A 16326-nucleotide genomic window follows, 5' to 3' on the forward strand; every position below is an offset into this window, starting at 1 on the left:
AGCAAGCTGAGAACTACTAAGAAATACTGCTAATGTAATAGCTTCACTCTCATAAAACATACAAGTAGAATGCCTGGGTGGACTGACCCTGCTCTTGAAGCTCAAAATGTATATCCTTGTTTAGTTTGCAATACTGATTCCTTCTTACACTGTATAGATGGAGTGGTAGCCACAGACTGCAGATTTGCTTGAGTGTGCTCCTGCTCTTGAAGCTCAAAATGTATATCCTTGTTTATTTTGCAATACTGATTCCTTCTTACACTGTATAGATGGAGTGGTAGCCACAGACTGCAGATTTGCTTGAGTGTGCTACTGTATAGATGGAGTGGTAGCCACAGACTGCAGATTTGCTTGAGTGTGCTCGGCTAGCAGAATATAATTGCTGAAGAGCACTTGTGTCCTGGTGGGAGACTAGAGATTTAAAGATGAAAATCACGAGATGGGAAAACAGACAGAGTTAGAACTGTCAGAACAGGGAATACAAATGCAGAAGTTGAATTGGATAACTCAGACCCACCCAGCCATGCACTTGCAGTCTAGCAAGGACAGCTGATTAGCGCTCCTATTAAAGGAGGAAGAGAATGCCTTACAGAATATACCAGAAACTCTTTGGTCAACAGGAAAGTCAGATGTAGGACTTATTCGTACAGCGGGACCAGTTACTATCATGCCAAAGTCAGCATTTAGACCACAGAAAAGACAGTATCCCTTAAGAAAAGATGCAGAAGTAGGAATCAAACCTATTATAGCAGCTTTACTTAAGGAAGGGGTGCTGGTGGAATCTCCTGATTCACCATGTAACATACTCTTATTTGCTGTTAAGAAAGCAAATGGAGAATGGCGTATGGTCCAAGATTTACAAGCTGTAAATGACGCAGTAATACCAGCGGCACCTACAGTGCCAGACCCACACACCCTGTTGAATGATTTAAAACCTCAACAGAAATATTTTTCTGTGGTAGATATCAGCAATGCGTTCTTTTTGATACCGATACACCCTGACAGCCAATACTGGTTTGCATTCACATTTCAGGGGAAAAGGTATACATATACGCGACTACCACAGGGATATTGTGAAAGACCAACGATATTCTCACAAGAAATGGTAAGCAACTTGGCGGGATTTACCCCACCAAGAGGCAGTCAGATTTTACTTTATGTTGATGATATCCTGCTGGCATCCCCCATCCAGCAAGATTGCAAAGAAGATGCCATAGCGCTATTACAATTTCTAGCCGCTGAAGGACATAAGGTAAACAAAAATAAACTGTAGCTTTGGAAAAAACAAGTTAAATAACTAGGATATGTAATATCCAAAGAGGGTAGGACATTAGATGAGGACAGAAAAGTAGCAATTTTGCAAGCGCCAAAACCTATTACTAAGAAGGAAATGATGTCCTTCCTGGGTACGAATAATTTTTGCCGGAGCTGGATTCCAAACTATGCCTTGGAATCTGCACCGCTGACTAACCTGATATATAAAAATCCTATGGCAGTACAGGATTTGTTACAATGGACACCAGAAGCAGAATCTGCTTTCTGCAAACTGAAACAGTTAATAGCGTCCTCATTAGTTTTAGGATTAGCAAACTATCATAAACGTTTTTTTCCAAACTGTAGATTGTAAGCAAGGTTATATGCCATCAGTGTTGACACAACAGCATGGGGACAAGCAATGCCGTATTGCTTATTATTCATCACAACTAGACCCAGTGGCATGGTCTTTACCTCACTGTGTACAAGCAGTAGTTGCAGCTGCAATGGCAGTACAGGCTTCAGCCTCAGTAGTTTTATTCCACCCTCTCACTTTGAGAGTGCCTCATGCATTCAGGTCACTCCACAACAAGTACAAATATGACTCTGTCATTGTCCATGTTGGTGTGAATGACCTGGGACGTACCTCCTTGGACTACATGAAAAGGGACATGGAGGAGCTGTCCGATCTTCTAGCCCAGGCAGGTATGACCCTATCCCTGAGTAACATCCTGTCATCACCCAGAATGATACCACAGTGCAAGGACAAAATGATTGACTTCAACAATTGGCTAAGCTTCTGGTGTAATTCTAAGGGGATCCAGTACCTGTCTGCCTGGGATGACATGATCGACAAGCCACGATGCTTTGCCAGAGATGGCTTGCATCTGTCGCCCCTGGGATTCCGGATACTGGCTAAGGCTCTAGCCACCCCTATAGTGCCTTTTTTAGGCAAGATTCAAATGACAAATTCATCACTCTAACAGGTACAGGCAAGAAGAATCTGAGGGTATTGCTACTCAATGCTAGAAGTCTAAACCTCAAAATGCACTCTCTCGAGGCACTCCTTAAAATGGAGAATATCGACATCTGTGCAGTGACAGACACCTGGTTCAAGGCTCCAGAGAGTACCCCTGCATTACCAGGCTATAATTCATACCACACCTTTCGGCCACCTAACCTGGACCGAAACACTAAAGGCGGAGGCGTGTCCATATTCATTAAGGATATCCACACCTCCAGGCTAGTTGCTCAGCATAATGCATCTGAGATTATCCAAGTGCAACTAACTCTGGGCAAGACTGCAATCCAAATTGTAGCTTGCTACAGATCCCCCACCATGCCCCAGGATTCCCACTCCTCATTTCTTAATACACTGGAAAATATTAGGGTACAACCTAACACCCTAATAAAGGGAGATTTCAACTACCCTACCATTAACTGGGAAAACTACTCATGTACCAACTCTTGTGCTCAATGTTTTCTGGAATTCATAAATTCCAATGCCATGGATCAACTTATCCACACCCCCACCAGGGGCAGCAATTTCCTAGACCTGGTTATTACCAACATGGGCAACTGGTGCTCCACACCAGAGGTCAGTTCCTCGTTGGTCAGATCCGACCATAAGCCGAATCACCCTAGACATCCACATACCTCCCCCATCCCCCATTAGGGAAACCATGGTAAAAAATTTCTCCAAAGCCAACTTCATGCTTCTTAGGACAGAAGTGGCAAACTTCACGACACCCATGCTGACGGACAATAGAGGTATGACTGCTGAATCCTACACAAATGCACTTTACAAGCACTTACATGAGTGCATGGATCGTGCAATCCCTAACAGAACCAAGATGCTATCCTCCAAAAAAAGGAAGCCAATCTGGTGGTCCCCTGTCATAAACAAACTCTACAACAGAAGAAAGAAACTGTTGCAGAAAAGAGTAAAATCCCATGATTGGAGAAACTCCCTGGTCAGCTTCAGTAAGAAGCTGAGATCCCTCATAAAATCCTCCAAAGCTAGTTATGAAAACAAAATTGCCACTGACTCTAAAGACAACCACAAAGCATTCTATAGCTATGTCAAGAATCTCAATGGCAACACTCAGATCTGCTCTGAGTTACAGCACAATGGCACTGAATATACAGAACCAACGGATATTGCCAACATCCTGGCAGATAGATTCAGTGCTAACTTTACCCCTCTGTCATCCCCTAAAGGGCCCATCTCTATACCAGAAGAATGCAGAGTTCCTGTAATCACGGCTGCACAGGTAAAAACACACTATCCAAAGCCAAGAACACAGCATCCATGGGACCTGACGACATCCCAGGCTGTGTTCTACATGAACTACAGAATGAACTGGCACCCCACCTAAGTACCATGTTCAATAATAGCCTCACCTCAGGCTATGTGCCCACTGAATGGTGCACAGCGACAGTTATCAGTTAGGCAAAATCCTGTATTTGCATGTTTTTGTCTCCTTGCAGCAAGTTATTAAATGTGCCTTATCTGAACCTTATGTGTATTGGTCTTTGAAGTTTTTTCCTTTGACAGTAGCACTTAATACTGCTTGTTAGTTTATAGGTTCATAGATAGACGTTCATAGATTAGTACTAGGCTAACTGCCCTTGCGAGCCATTTTAAGCCTAGCCAATTATCCCCTGTACCTTGTGTTTGTAAGGCAGATACCTTAACCATTAGGCCACCCTCCCAACCCTTACTACCGCTGGTTAGTAGCACTTACTACTGCTTGTTAGTAGCACTTACTACTGCTTGTTAGTAGCTTGATTAAATTTACATGCTATTCTAAGCATCTTAGTTTTGGTTTTAACACTTGTGCTTCAGGCTAGTTATTTTACATTTAGGGTTTTTGTGGACAAACGCTGCTCTCGCTAAGTCCAGCAAGTATTCAGAGCACTATATCCGGACAATTCCCATCAGTTTCCCCTGACAGCCTGGTTGACATGGGCATACTGAGACAGTGTAGCAACTGCCTCATGTTCATGGACAGTCCCCTTCTCCTAGCACATAATTCTTCTACTTGCAAGAGATGCATCTACATCAGTAAGCTGGAATCCATGCTCTCTTATACCACATTCGGTACTCCTGACAAAGAGTACATTGTCAGCACAGACACCACACCACCCACATCACAGAGTCACACACCCACCTATGCAGAAATCCTCAACAAAAACTTACCTAAAAACAGAGACCCCTCAAAACACACTCACAAAAATTTCACACACAATGCCAATCACATCACACGCAGTAGTCAGAACATCAGTGTCTTACGAACACAGCCCAAAAGGCATAACAACAGATCAAACACACTAGTCATTGGTGACTCAGTAGTGAGACACACTGATGCCCCCCTCACCAGGCTCAACAAGTAGAAGCTTACAGTCAGCTGTTTGTCAGGTGCTAGAATCTGCCACATCATGCATACGCTTAAGGCTCTTCACAACAGGTACAAGTATAACTCTGTCATTGTCCATGTTGGTGTGAATGACTTCAGACATGCCTCCCTGGACTATATGAAGAGAGACATGATTGAGCTGACAGAATATGTGCTCCATGCAGGTGTGACCCTGGCACTGAGCAGCATCTTGCCTTCACCAAGAATAATGTCACAATACCAACAAAAATGATTGACTTCAACAATTGGCTTAGTTTATGGTGTCTTTCCAAGGAGCTCCAGTATCTGTCTGCCTGGGATGACATGGCTGACAGGCCTCGATGCTTTGCCAGAGATGGCCTCCACCTGTCACCTCTAGGAGTGCAGATCTTGACCAAGGCTCTTGCCTCCCTCATTGTGCCTTTTGTTAGGCTATGTCCCATAGACAAATCTTCCATAGGTTCATAGGTTCATAGGTTGATACTAGGCTATCTGCCCTAGGGCATTTATAAGCCTAGCCAGAGTGTGTTTGGCTTTCACCACCCTTTTAGATTAGTTGACTGTGCCTCTGTATAGTAGGTCACAGAAGATAGCCATTTTGAGGTTAGTTTACTGTGCCTCTGTCTAGTAGAGACACAGAAGAGATCCCAGGGGTAAACCTACGATCTTCCATCCACTCGTCAAGATTTCTCTTAAAGAGGATCATTGAGGGACTCTGCCTAACATGGATTAGGATTTTGTTCCAGAGTGAGGGGAGCCACTGGGATATGAATCTGTCCCTCCAGCATGTCCTATTTGTTTCTGTGCTGAGGTTTAAGTCCCTGGAGTATGTAGCTCTAAGTGATTTGGATTTCCTGACGTGGATCATGTCCATTAATTCTGGGTTGGACATGGCTTTATACGTCAGGCACAGATCGCCTCTGAGTAGGCGGTAAGCAACTGAGTAGAGCTGGAGTTTCTTTAGCCTAACTGCGTAGGGCATCTGTTTAGTCTCTTGATCCTCTTGGTGAGGTACTTTTGGGGGCTTTTCAGTTGCTGCAGGTGTCGGGTAAGGTACATCCCAAATGGGGAATTGTATTCAATTATGGGCCTGATGAGTGATGAGTAGAGGGGCACAATGACCTCTCTTGATCTAGATGTGAACCCTTTTGTGATAAGGTGCGCTATATAGAAGGTCTTTCTAACCACTTTAGCAACGTGATTGTCAAAGGAGAGATTGCTATCTACTTGGGTCCCCAAATCCCTAATTATTTCTTCAGTACTTAATGGATTACCACCTATGCGGTAATTTGTGGGCACTTTGTTTTTCCCAAAGGGGATGACTATGCACCTTTTGGCATATAGCTTTAGGCCATGGCTCTGGCACCAGTTATCTGTCTCTGTGAGATCCTTTTGGAGTATGCTTGTGTCAGTCGGTGAGTCGATTATGGCACCCAGTTTGCAGTCATCTGCAAACTTGGTCAGCCATAGTCCTCCCATGTTAGCCTGTACCTCAGAGAAATATATACCCAACAAGAGAGGTCCCAGGACTGAGCCTTGTGGGACGCCACTTGTAACTGGTTTAGAGTCTGACATGGCACCTGCAATTCTGACCATGTCGGTTCTATCCCTGAGCCAGTTTGCAACCCATCTTGTGACATAGGGGTTGATATTTAAGCTGGTGAGCTTATTTATGATGCCCAAGTGGGGTATTGTGTCGAAGGCTTTTGTGAGGTCCAGGTAGGCTGTGTGGACTACCTTCCCTTCATCTGTGGCCTTGGTGACTGTTTCAAAGAAGTCAACCAGGTTCAAGAGGCAAGATCTGCCCTTAACAAAGCTGAATTGGGTAGGATCCAGTGTTTGGAGGTTCCCAATGTCTTTGTTTATGAGTTTCATGATGATACACTCCATAGCTTTGCAGACCAGGCTAGTCAGGCTTATAGGGCAATAGTTTCCGGGGTCCATTGTGGCACCACCTTTGTGGAGTGGGACCACTGTTGCTGTACGCCATTCCTTGGGTACATATCCTGTAGTAAGGCTGAGATTGAACAGTGACTTTATGTGAGGGTTCAGTTCTTCTTGGAGTTCGTGTAAGACACAGCCCGGGACACCATCTGGTCCCATTGATGCTGTGTTTTTTGCTTTGGAGAGGGCAGCTCTCACCTGTGTATCTGTGATGTCAGGGAGGCTACACTCTGTTGGGATAGACATTTGCTCTTTTGGGGGGAAGGGGGGGAGTTTGCACTGAATCTGTCTGCCAGGATGTTGGCAATGTCTGTGGGTTCAGTGTATTTTTTGTCATTTTGAACTAACTCAGAGCATATCTGGGAGTTCCCACCCAGGTTCCTGACATTACTAAAGAAGGCCTTGTGATTATCTTTAGCATCTTGTTCAATTTTTCTTTCGAAGCTGGCCTTAGATGATTTTATGAGGGATCGTAGTTTCTTGCTATTACTGATCAGAGATGCCTTCCCTTTTTGGGATTTTGCTCTATTATGTAGTAGCTTCCTCCTTCTGTTGTATACCTTATTTATGGATGGGGTCCACCAGACAGGTCTCCTGCCTTTGGAGGAATCAGTCTTGGTTTTATTTGGGATAGCACGATCCATGCATTCCTGTAGGTGTCCATAGAAAGCGTTTGTAAAGGATTCTGTGGTTTGGACCATATTTTCCACTGGCCCGGGGGCTTTGAAGGATTCCACCTCAGTTTTGAGAAGTGTGAAGTTTGCTTTTGAGAAGTTCTTCACCATGGTTTCCTTGGCTGGGGGTGGGGACAGGATATGGATGTCCAGTGAGATTAATTTATGGTCAGATCTTACCAATGAGGGATATACCTCTAGTATGGAACATAGAGTCCCCATGTTGGTGATGATCAGGTCCAATATGTTTTCCCCTCTTGTGGGAGTGGTGACCAGTTGTTCCATAGCATTTCAATTTATAAATTCTAGGACCCATTGGGCGAGGGTGTTGGGGCTTGAGTAGTGCTCCCAGTCTATGTTTGGGTAGTTGAAGTCACCCAATATAATGGTGTTTGGAGAAACCTTCATATTCTCCAGTGTTCTCAGGAAAGCTGAGTGGGGTTCCTGAGTTTGGGAGGGTGGTCTGTAGCAGGCTACAAACTGAAAGGCAGTTTTGCCCACTGTTAGTTGCACGTGGATGGTCTCCGATGCTTTATGCAGTGCCCCTAACCTGGAGATGTGGATATCTTTGATGAATATGGATACTCTCCCTCCTTTTGTGGTTCCGTCCAAGTTTTGGGGCCAAAAAGCGTGGTATGAGGTATAACCTGGTAGTGCTGGGGTGCTCTCGGGAGCCTTGAACCAGGTTTCTGTTACTGCACAGATATCAATATTCTCCATACTGAGGAGAGCCTCGAGTGTGTGCATCTTGAGGTTTAGACTTCTGGCGTTGAGCAGCATTACCCTTAGTTTCTTTTTCTTTGTGTTGTCTACGGAGGTGGGTTTGTCTTTTGAGCCTTGCCTAAAAAAGTCACTATGGGGGTGGCAATAGCCTTAGCCAGTATTCGAAAGCCCAGGGTTGACAGGTGCAAGCTGTCCCTAGCGAAGTAACGTGGCTTGTCGAGCATGTCATCCCAGGCTGACAAACACTGGATCCCCTTTGAATGACACCAATACTTTAGCCAATTGTTAAAATTGATCGTTTTGTTTTTATACTGTGGCATCATTCTTGGTGAGGGTAAGATGCTACTCAAGGTCAGGGTCATACCAGCCTGGGCTACATGATCAGAGAGCTCCTCTATATCTCTTTTCATGTAGTCCAGGGAGGTACGTCTCAGGTCATTCACACCAGCATGGACAATGATGGAGTCATATTTGTACTTGCTTTGGAGTGACCTGAGTACTTGTGTTATGTGGCGGATCATGGCACCCGACAGGCAGCTTACAGTGACCTTCTCCTTGTTCAGCCTAGTGAGTGGGACGTCAGTGTGTCTGACAATAAAGTCACCTATTACAAGTGTATTAGGTGTGTTGTTTAGCCTTAAGGGCTGTGATTGTGTGGCACATTGACTTTGTGAACTATGTGATACGTGGGTATTGTTGTGCGGTAGCGGTTGCTTGGATGTCTGCTTTGGAGGTCTCTGCTGCTTGGGCAGATTTTTATTTAGAGCCTCCGAGTATGTTTTTGTGTGTTTATGTGTCTGGTTTTCTGTTGCGATAGGTCTATGTGAGACTGGATTTGTGGTGTGTGTGGTTACCTTCTCCTCCTGACTGACTGCGCCAGTATTGGGTTGAGAGAGCTCAGCCTCCAGTTTGGCTATATAGTTGCATCTCTCACATATATTCGAGCTTGTTGGGAGGAGGAGAGGGTGGTCTGTGTACATATGGCAGTTGTAACATTGCCTCAAGATTCCCAGATTCACCAGCTGGACTGGAGAGTAAACCCAAAACTGACTTTTGGACATGCCAGAATAGCATAAGGAACTACTTTTTGACTGATCAAAAAGCAGCAATAGGGAGCCAAGTACTTAAAGGGAGTATAAGAGGGTGTAGTGCTTTAGTTTATTAGAGATTACTTATAAGATTACTTATACGAGCAACTGCAGGGCTTTAGAATGAAAATAGAGTGCTTACTTTGAGATTTAGAACAGTTCTAAGGGAAAAAGTGAAGATCAGACTTTGTGGAGCCGGGAATAGTTTAAACCCGTTTAAGCAGCGCTGCCCGATGGTGAGCTATGCGCAAAATCGTGCAAAACCACACAAATGCGGGTTCTAAAGCAGGGAAACTGAAAGAGATAGGAACTGACCCAGAGTGGCCAATAAGCTACTAGTTTCAGGGCTGAGACCACTCCTCCAGGGACAGATAGGCTGCTCAAAACTCCCCACTCTCACTGGTGAACAGAGAAGCTTCCTCCTATCCAAGTAAGGATATGAGCAGCACAGGAAACTATACCACAGTCCGGCATTCAGCAAAACTTGAAATCTGGACTAATCTAGTTCAGCAAAGGCAGGAAAAGAGAATATTTTTTTGTTTTTTTTTTTTTGTTTTTTTCAGGAAACCGCAGAAAAATACACATAAAACACTGTAAATGCTATAAACAGGCTAGCGCACTTTAGTGTGTAGCTTACAACAGTTATACAATACAAAAATGACTTAAATTGATATAAAACTAGTACAAAAACTGTAAAAAGCAGAAGGTAAATGCAATTTAAACTTTTTGAAGCACAGATCAGTAGAAATTCCCTTTTTAGGCGGGAAAAGGCAGTCGGAGCAAAAAAAACAGAAAAAAAAATACTTAACTCTGGAAAAGTCTCTCTTGGGTCTCTCTGTTGCCTGTATCACTCTGCAGGACACTACAAGGAGCTGTGTGGAGTTGTATACTGGTGCAAGACCATGCAGATGCGGGTTTTAAAGCAGGGAAACTGAAAGAGATAGGAATTGACCCAAAATGGCCAATAAGCTACTAGTTTCAGGGCTGAGACCACTCCTCCAGGGACAGATAGGCTGCTCAAAGCTCCCCACTCTCACTGGTGAACAGAGAAGCTTCCTCCTATCCAAGTAAGGATATGGGCAACACAGGAAACTATACCACAGTCTGGAATTCAACAAAACCTGAAATCTGGACTAATCTAGTTCAGCAAAGGCGGGAAAAGAAAATATATTATTTTTTTCAGGAAACAGCAGAAAAACACAAAGAAAACACTGTAAATGCTATAAACAGGCTAGCACATTTTAGTGTATAGCCTACAACAGTTATACAATACAAAAACGCTGCTCAAAGCTCCCCTCTCTCACAGGTGAACAGCAAAACTTCTATCCAAGTAAGGTAATGGCAACACAGAAACTTGTAACACAGCCCTGGATTCTGCAATAACCTGAAAACTGGACTATACTAGTTCAGAAAGGTGGGGAAGAAGTATACAATTTTTTTTCAGAAAATAGAGCAGATACAATCAAAATTAGCCCAAAAAGGCCAATAAACTACTAATTTCTTGGCTGAAACCACTCCTCCAGGGACAGATAGCCTGCTCAAAACTCCCCTCTCTCACAGGTGAACAGAGAAATGTCCTTCTATCCAAGTAAGGTATGGCAACACAGAAACTTGTAACACTAGTAACTAGTTCAGATAGGTAAGAAACAAGTATATATACATCTTGAGACTCGACCGCAAAACTAAAAAAGGAGGAGGAGTGGCACTATTATTCAAAACTGAACTAAATGTAACATTAGTACCCTATGATAACCTCGACATTACCAAGACTGAACTTCTCATCTCAAAGCTTCAACTAAACCCTAAAAAATCAATCTATATTATCTGTATTTATCTACCTCCTGGAAATAACTCTACTACCATAGAAAATATCCTCAGTTGGGCCACCTCCACCTACCCACAAGAAACCATAATACTTGGAGACCTTAATCTTGACTGGTCCTCTTTCAGGGTTGCCAGACGTCCCTATTTGGGCGGGACTGTCCCGAGATCAGTAGCCTGATCCCGAGTCCCGCCCTGCCGGTTTAAATCCCGGCCAGCCTCCACTTTGTTTGTTTTTTTTTTTTTTTTGATTGACCCGTATACCTGGCATATGGGCCAATCAAAAATTGCTAAACACGGAGCTTCTTGTGTTCCGCATTAAACACGAGAAGCTCCGTGTTTTTTGATTGGCCCATATGCCGGTATACGGGCCAATCAAAAATCGCTAAACACGGAGCTTCTCGTGTTTATTGCAGGCACAGTGAGCTCAGTTCTTTAATGCAGAACTGTGTTGCCGCCGAAGACCTTTTTTTTTTTTTTTTTTTTTTTTGGTCTTCACTTTGACGTGAGACCTTCTTTTTTTTTTTTTTTTGTCCCTACCTGCGTTGCTGGAAATCTGGCAACCCTGTCCTCTTTAAACACTAACAACCCAGCTTCTCATATTAACCTCCATGGCTTTACACAGACAATAGACACCTCTACTAGGATAAACAAACCTAACAACAAAGAAAGTATTCTTGATTGGATTCTCGTTAACAAACCTCTACTAAAATATCAATCTGGAACATTACCTGATGACTTTAGTGATCACAAACTAACCTATATTATAAGACAAAAAAATGCCTCTAACAATACTCCTATCTATAGGACCCTACGCGATCTCAAACGTTTCAACCCTACTCAATTTAAAAGTGAACTAAATGCCTGTAACTGGAACCCACTAAAGACACTTCCCCTTGAAGAAGCTGTGCTATACTTCAACACCACTTTCCTAACAATTCTAGATAATCATGCACCAAAACGCTCCATCCGAATTAAATCTAAACCTGCCCCCTGGCTATCTAAAGATACAAGACAAAAAATGTTACTTAGAAACAAATCTTGGACAAAATGGCGAACTAGCAAATCTCCAATAGACCAACAGACTTTTAGGCACCTAAGAAACATTACCAAAAAAGCTATCTTCTCTGACAAAAGGAGTTATTATAGTAATCTCCAGCAAGCAAATCACAATAACCCTCAAAAATTCTGGTCAACCCTAAATAAACTTCTTCACCCTGGACAGACTACCACTCCATCCCCTTCCGGGTCTGAAAAGAATTCCGCCCTTGATACGGCCAATACTTTCAACTCATTCTTTATTGATACTATTAATTCCTTGGCCTCTCATCTCTCTAGTGACAACACTAACATCCCTGACCTTGCATCCTTCAAGCTACCAACCTTTAGGCTACAACCCATCTCCACTTCCTTTATACTGAAATGTATCCACAAACTCAAACCATGCTCCCCCTCAGCAGACCAACTTCCATCTGAATTCCTTCAAAAGCAGCCTCTGAAATAGCCTATCCTATATCCATTCTCATTAATAGAACTGTAAATGAAGAAACCATACCTGATATCTGGAAAATCTCTCACATCATACCCTTACATAAAGGAGGGAACTCCTATGATTATTCTAATTATAGACCCATAGCTCTCTTATCCCCACTTGCAAAGATCATGGAAAAATGTGTTCACCATCAGTTAATGAACCACTTAATAAAAAAAACATTCTTACTAACTGTCAACATGGCTTTAGGCCTTTTCATAGCACAACCACCGCTCTCCTCTCCTTCACAGACTTTATTAACAAGAATCGTAATAATAACATCCTGTCTTCAGCTCTCTTTATTGACCTGTCCAAAGCCTTTGACATGGTCAACCACTCTCTCCTCTTAAAAATTCTCGAATCTCTTTCCTTAGAAGCTAAGGCTGTCCACTGGTTTAGTTCCTATCTCACTAACAGGAAACAGGCCGTCCTCTGGGATAAGGAACTCTCATCTCTTCTCCCAATCTCACTTGGGGTCCCCCAAGGCTCTATTCTTGGACCTCTTCTTTTCTCCCTCTTTATAAATGACCTACAAGTAGCTATTCCCCAGGCTACATGTATACAATATGCTGATGACTCCACACTAATTTGCTCTGCTAAATCCATTTCCGAACTTCAGACTAATACTCAAGCTGTATTTTCCAAAGTCGAAACTTGGTTCTTAAAATGTTGCCTACTCCTAAACGCAAAAAAACCCAAACTCTTACTCTTTAAGCCTACTACCAGATCCCCAACATTAGATTTCACTATCTTATCTAACAATGGAACCATTATATCACCTGACCCTACTACCAAACTGCTAGGTGTCACAATTGACAACAATCTTGCCTTTGACTGTCATATCAACAATACCATTAAATGTGTAAACAGGAAACTTGGCTCTCTCTATAGAATTAAGACTTTCTTAACCTCCCCAGCCAAAGCTACTCTTGCCCACTCTCATCTCATTTCCACTCTTCTCTATGCTTCACCCATCTATACTAACCTCAAGAAAAACAATCTTTCCAAACTGTCTACCACCTACAATAATATAGCTAGATTTGTTACTGGTAAGCCTTTCAGAACTCACCACTGTCTGAATCTGCAGCAACTGAACTGGCTTGAACTGACAAACATGCTACTTCTTTCCCAACTTACATTTGTCCAAAGAGCTTTCTACCATACTCATAACACACCTGTACTTTCTAACCTCTTAACCCCATATTCTAATCTAAACTCACTCCGCTCATCAAGCAAACTGCTAGTTACCCTAACCAAATCTAATAACCTAGCTGGTGACTCCCTCTTCTCAAATACCATGGGTAAACACTGGAATCAACTTCCTACCGAACTTACTTCCATTGCATCCACTATTCTGTTTAAACAAAAACTCAGAACATACCTTAAAAGTCACTGGATGTGTCCCTGCTCTAATCCTGATTAAATGTTGATTCCCTAGTTAACCCTCTTTTCTCTCCCTATTCTGTTGTGCCTCCTCCTATCTCCCCTAAGCTTCCTTTTCCACCTTACGTACTTCTCCCACATATTTCTCCTCCTTATTGGCTATGACTCTTTTCCAGAAAACTTGTATCTCTTATAACTCTACTCTCTCTCTCTATTGTTGTTTCTCTTTCCTTGGTCTTACACTTTCTCTACTTGCTGTTAAAATAAGCAATAATGTTTAATATGATGTTATTTAGATTGTCTAGGAAGTTAAACTCCTTTTCTTTTTTGGTAACAATGAACATTTCTCTTTCCTTGGTCTTACATTTTTTTCTTGTTTTAAACTATGTAATAATATTTATTATGATGTCATTTAGATTGTCTAGAAATTTTTAAGTCCTATTCTTTTTGGGTAACAATATTCATTGTCTAAGTCCTACCAGTCTGTAATCTGTTATTTGTGCTCATGATATATCTCTTATCTCTATATGTGGAGCTTTTCTCCCCGGGCCTCTGCTGAAAATGGAAATATATCCAGTTAGACTAGCCCGGTTAACAAATGTAAAATAAAATAAAATAAAAATAAATATATATATATATATATATATATATATATATATATATATATATATATATATATATATATATATATATATATATATATATATATATATATATATACATATATATATATATATATATATATATTCAGAAAATAGAGCAGATACAATCAAAACAACACTTTATCCAATTAACCAGTTAAAAAGCTTAAAACTGAGCCCTGTCCCAGCAGTCTTCAATCAGACAAGTTCTAACTGCACAGTCCTGCCACTAGGGTACAGAGAAATCTTCTCCAAAAAAGATGGCCTGGGTCAGTGCACAAGTCATACAAACAAAGCTAGATCCAGCAGGCCTGAATCTAGTCTATGCTACAGCAAACAAGGCATACCGATTTCAGAAAGAAACAGTTCAAGTAAGCATGCGCAATAAGCCTTTAACCAGAAATTTCCAGCTCAGAAGGGCAGAATCTAGCCCTCCTCCCACAAGAGTGCAGACCACAAACCTTCTTGATGTAAAATAACTGGCTTGAAGCCCAAGTCCTTAACCTAGAACTAATACACTTTTAGAATAACAGACACTGAGCCTTCAATCAGCAGTTCCCAACTTAGAAGGATGTACGCTACATGTCCTGCCACAACAGTGCAGACCACAAACCTTCTTAATGTAAAACAACTGGTTTGAAGCCCAAGTGCTTAAACCAAGGGCCTTAGGATAACAGTTGCAATTTAATTAGGCTACTAACAAGCAATAATAAAGGCAGCAGAATAAATTTAATTGAGTACTTTTAAAAGAGGCAAAAGCAAAATAAGGTAATAAAGTAGGAAGAAACACAAATACAACAAGTCAGATGAAGTGCAAATTTTTTTTTTTTTTAGATGGAGGAAACAGAGCAGGTTAAGATACTATAGGGGAATGCCCTTCCCAAGTGCTCTCTCTGTACACCGCTGAAGAGATGGGACTGGTAAGAGTATCCAAAATCAAAATATGATCTCACTGTACTCAGTTGAGTGAGCGAATGAGATGGGTCCAGGAGGAGTGTGCAAAATGAGATTTACAGCAGGGGCGGGCAATTCCAAAGTACCAAGATTAACATCACAACAAGAAACAGGGAAGGGGGGTGGGGCTCTAACTGCAGAGATTCAGAGACACAATATTTACTGAATCCAAGACACACAATATTTACTCACTCAGATCTTAAATAAGTGCAGAAAATATACTTAAACCAGCTTGTGTCCAATTGATATATGCAGACAAGTCTTTCCAACATGAAAGATCTGTCAAAAAGCAAATTGAAGGTCATGTTGCTCAATGCAAGGAGCCTTAATCTCAAAATACACTCACTGGAGGCTCTCCTCACACTGGAAGATGCTGATGTCTGTGCAGTCATGGAAACTTGGTTCATGGCTGCAGAGAGCACCTCTGCCTTACCAGGCTATACCTCATTCCACACTTTCTTTCCACAAAATGAGGTTAGAAAGACTAAGGGCAGTGGAGTCTCTATCTTCATTAAAGACAGGCACACTTCCAGAATGGTTTACCAGCATGATGCACTGGAATTACTCCAGGTGCAACTGGCAGTTGGCAAGACACCCATCCCAGCATGATGCACTGGAATTACTCCAGGTGCAACTGGCAGTTGGCAAGACACCCATACAAGTTATAGCCAGCTATAGAACCCCCTCCATGTCTCAGGACACTGACTCCTCCTACCTGGAACTACTTGACACCATCAAGGTACTCCCTAATACCCTGATCCTTGGTGACTTCAACTACCTCACCATAGACTGGGTGAACTTTTACTGCATTAATGCAATCACCCAATTATTCCTTGACTTCATCAACTCTAATGCACTAGACCAGCTGGTCTCATCCCCCACAAGGGGAGATAACATACTGAACTTGGGTTTCGC

Source organism: Protopterus annectens, chromosome 6.part0, assembly GCF_019279795.1.
Source record: "Protopterus annectens isolate FY-2018-M chromosome 6.part0, PAN1.0, whole genome shotgun sequence".
Classification (NCBI taxonomy): Eukaryota; Metazoa; Chordata; order Ceratodontiformes; family Protopteridae; genus Protopterus; species Protopterus annectens.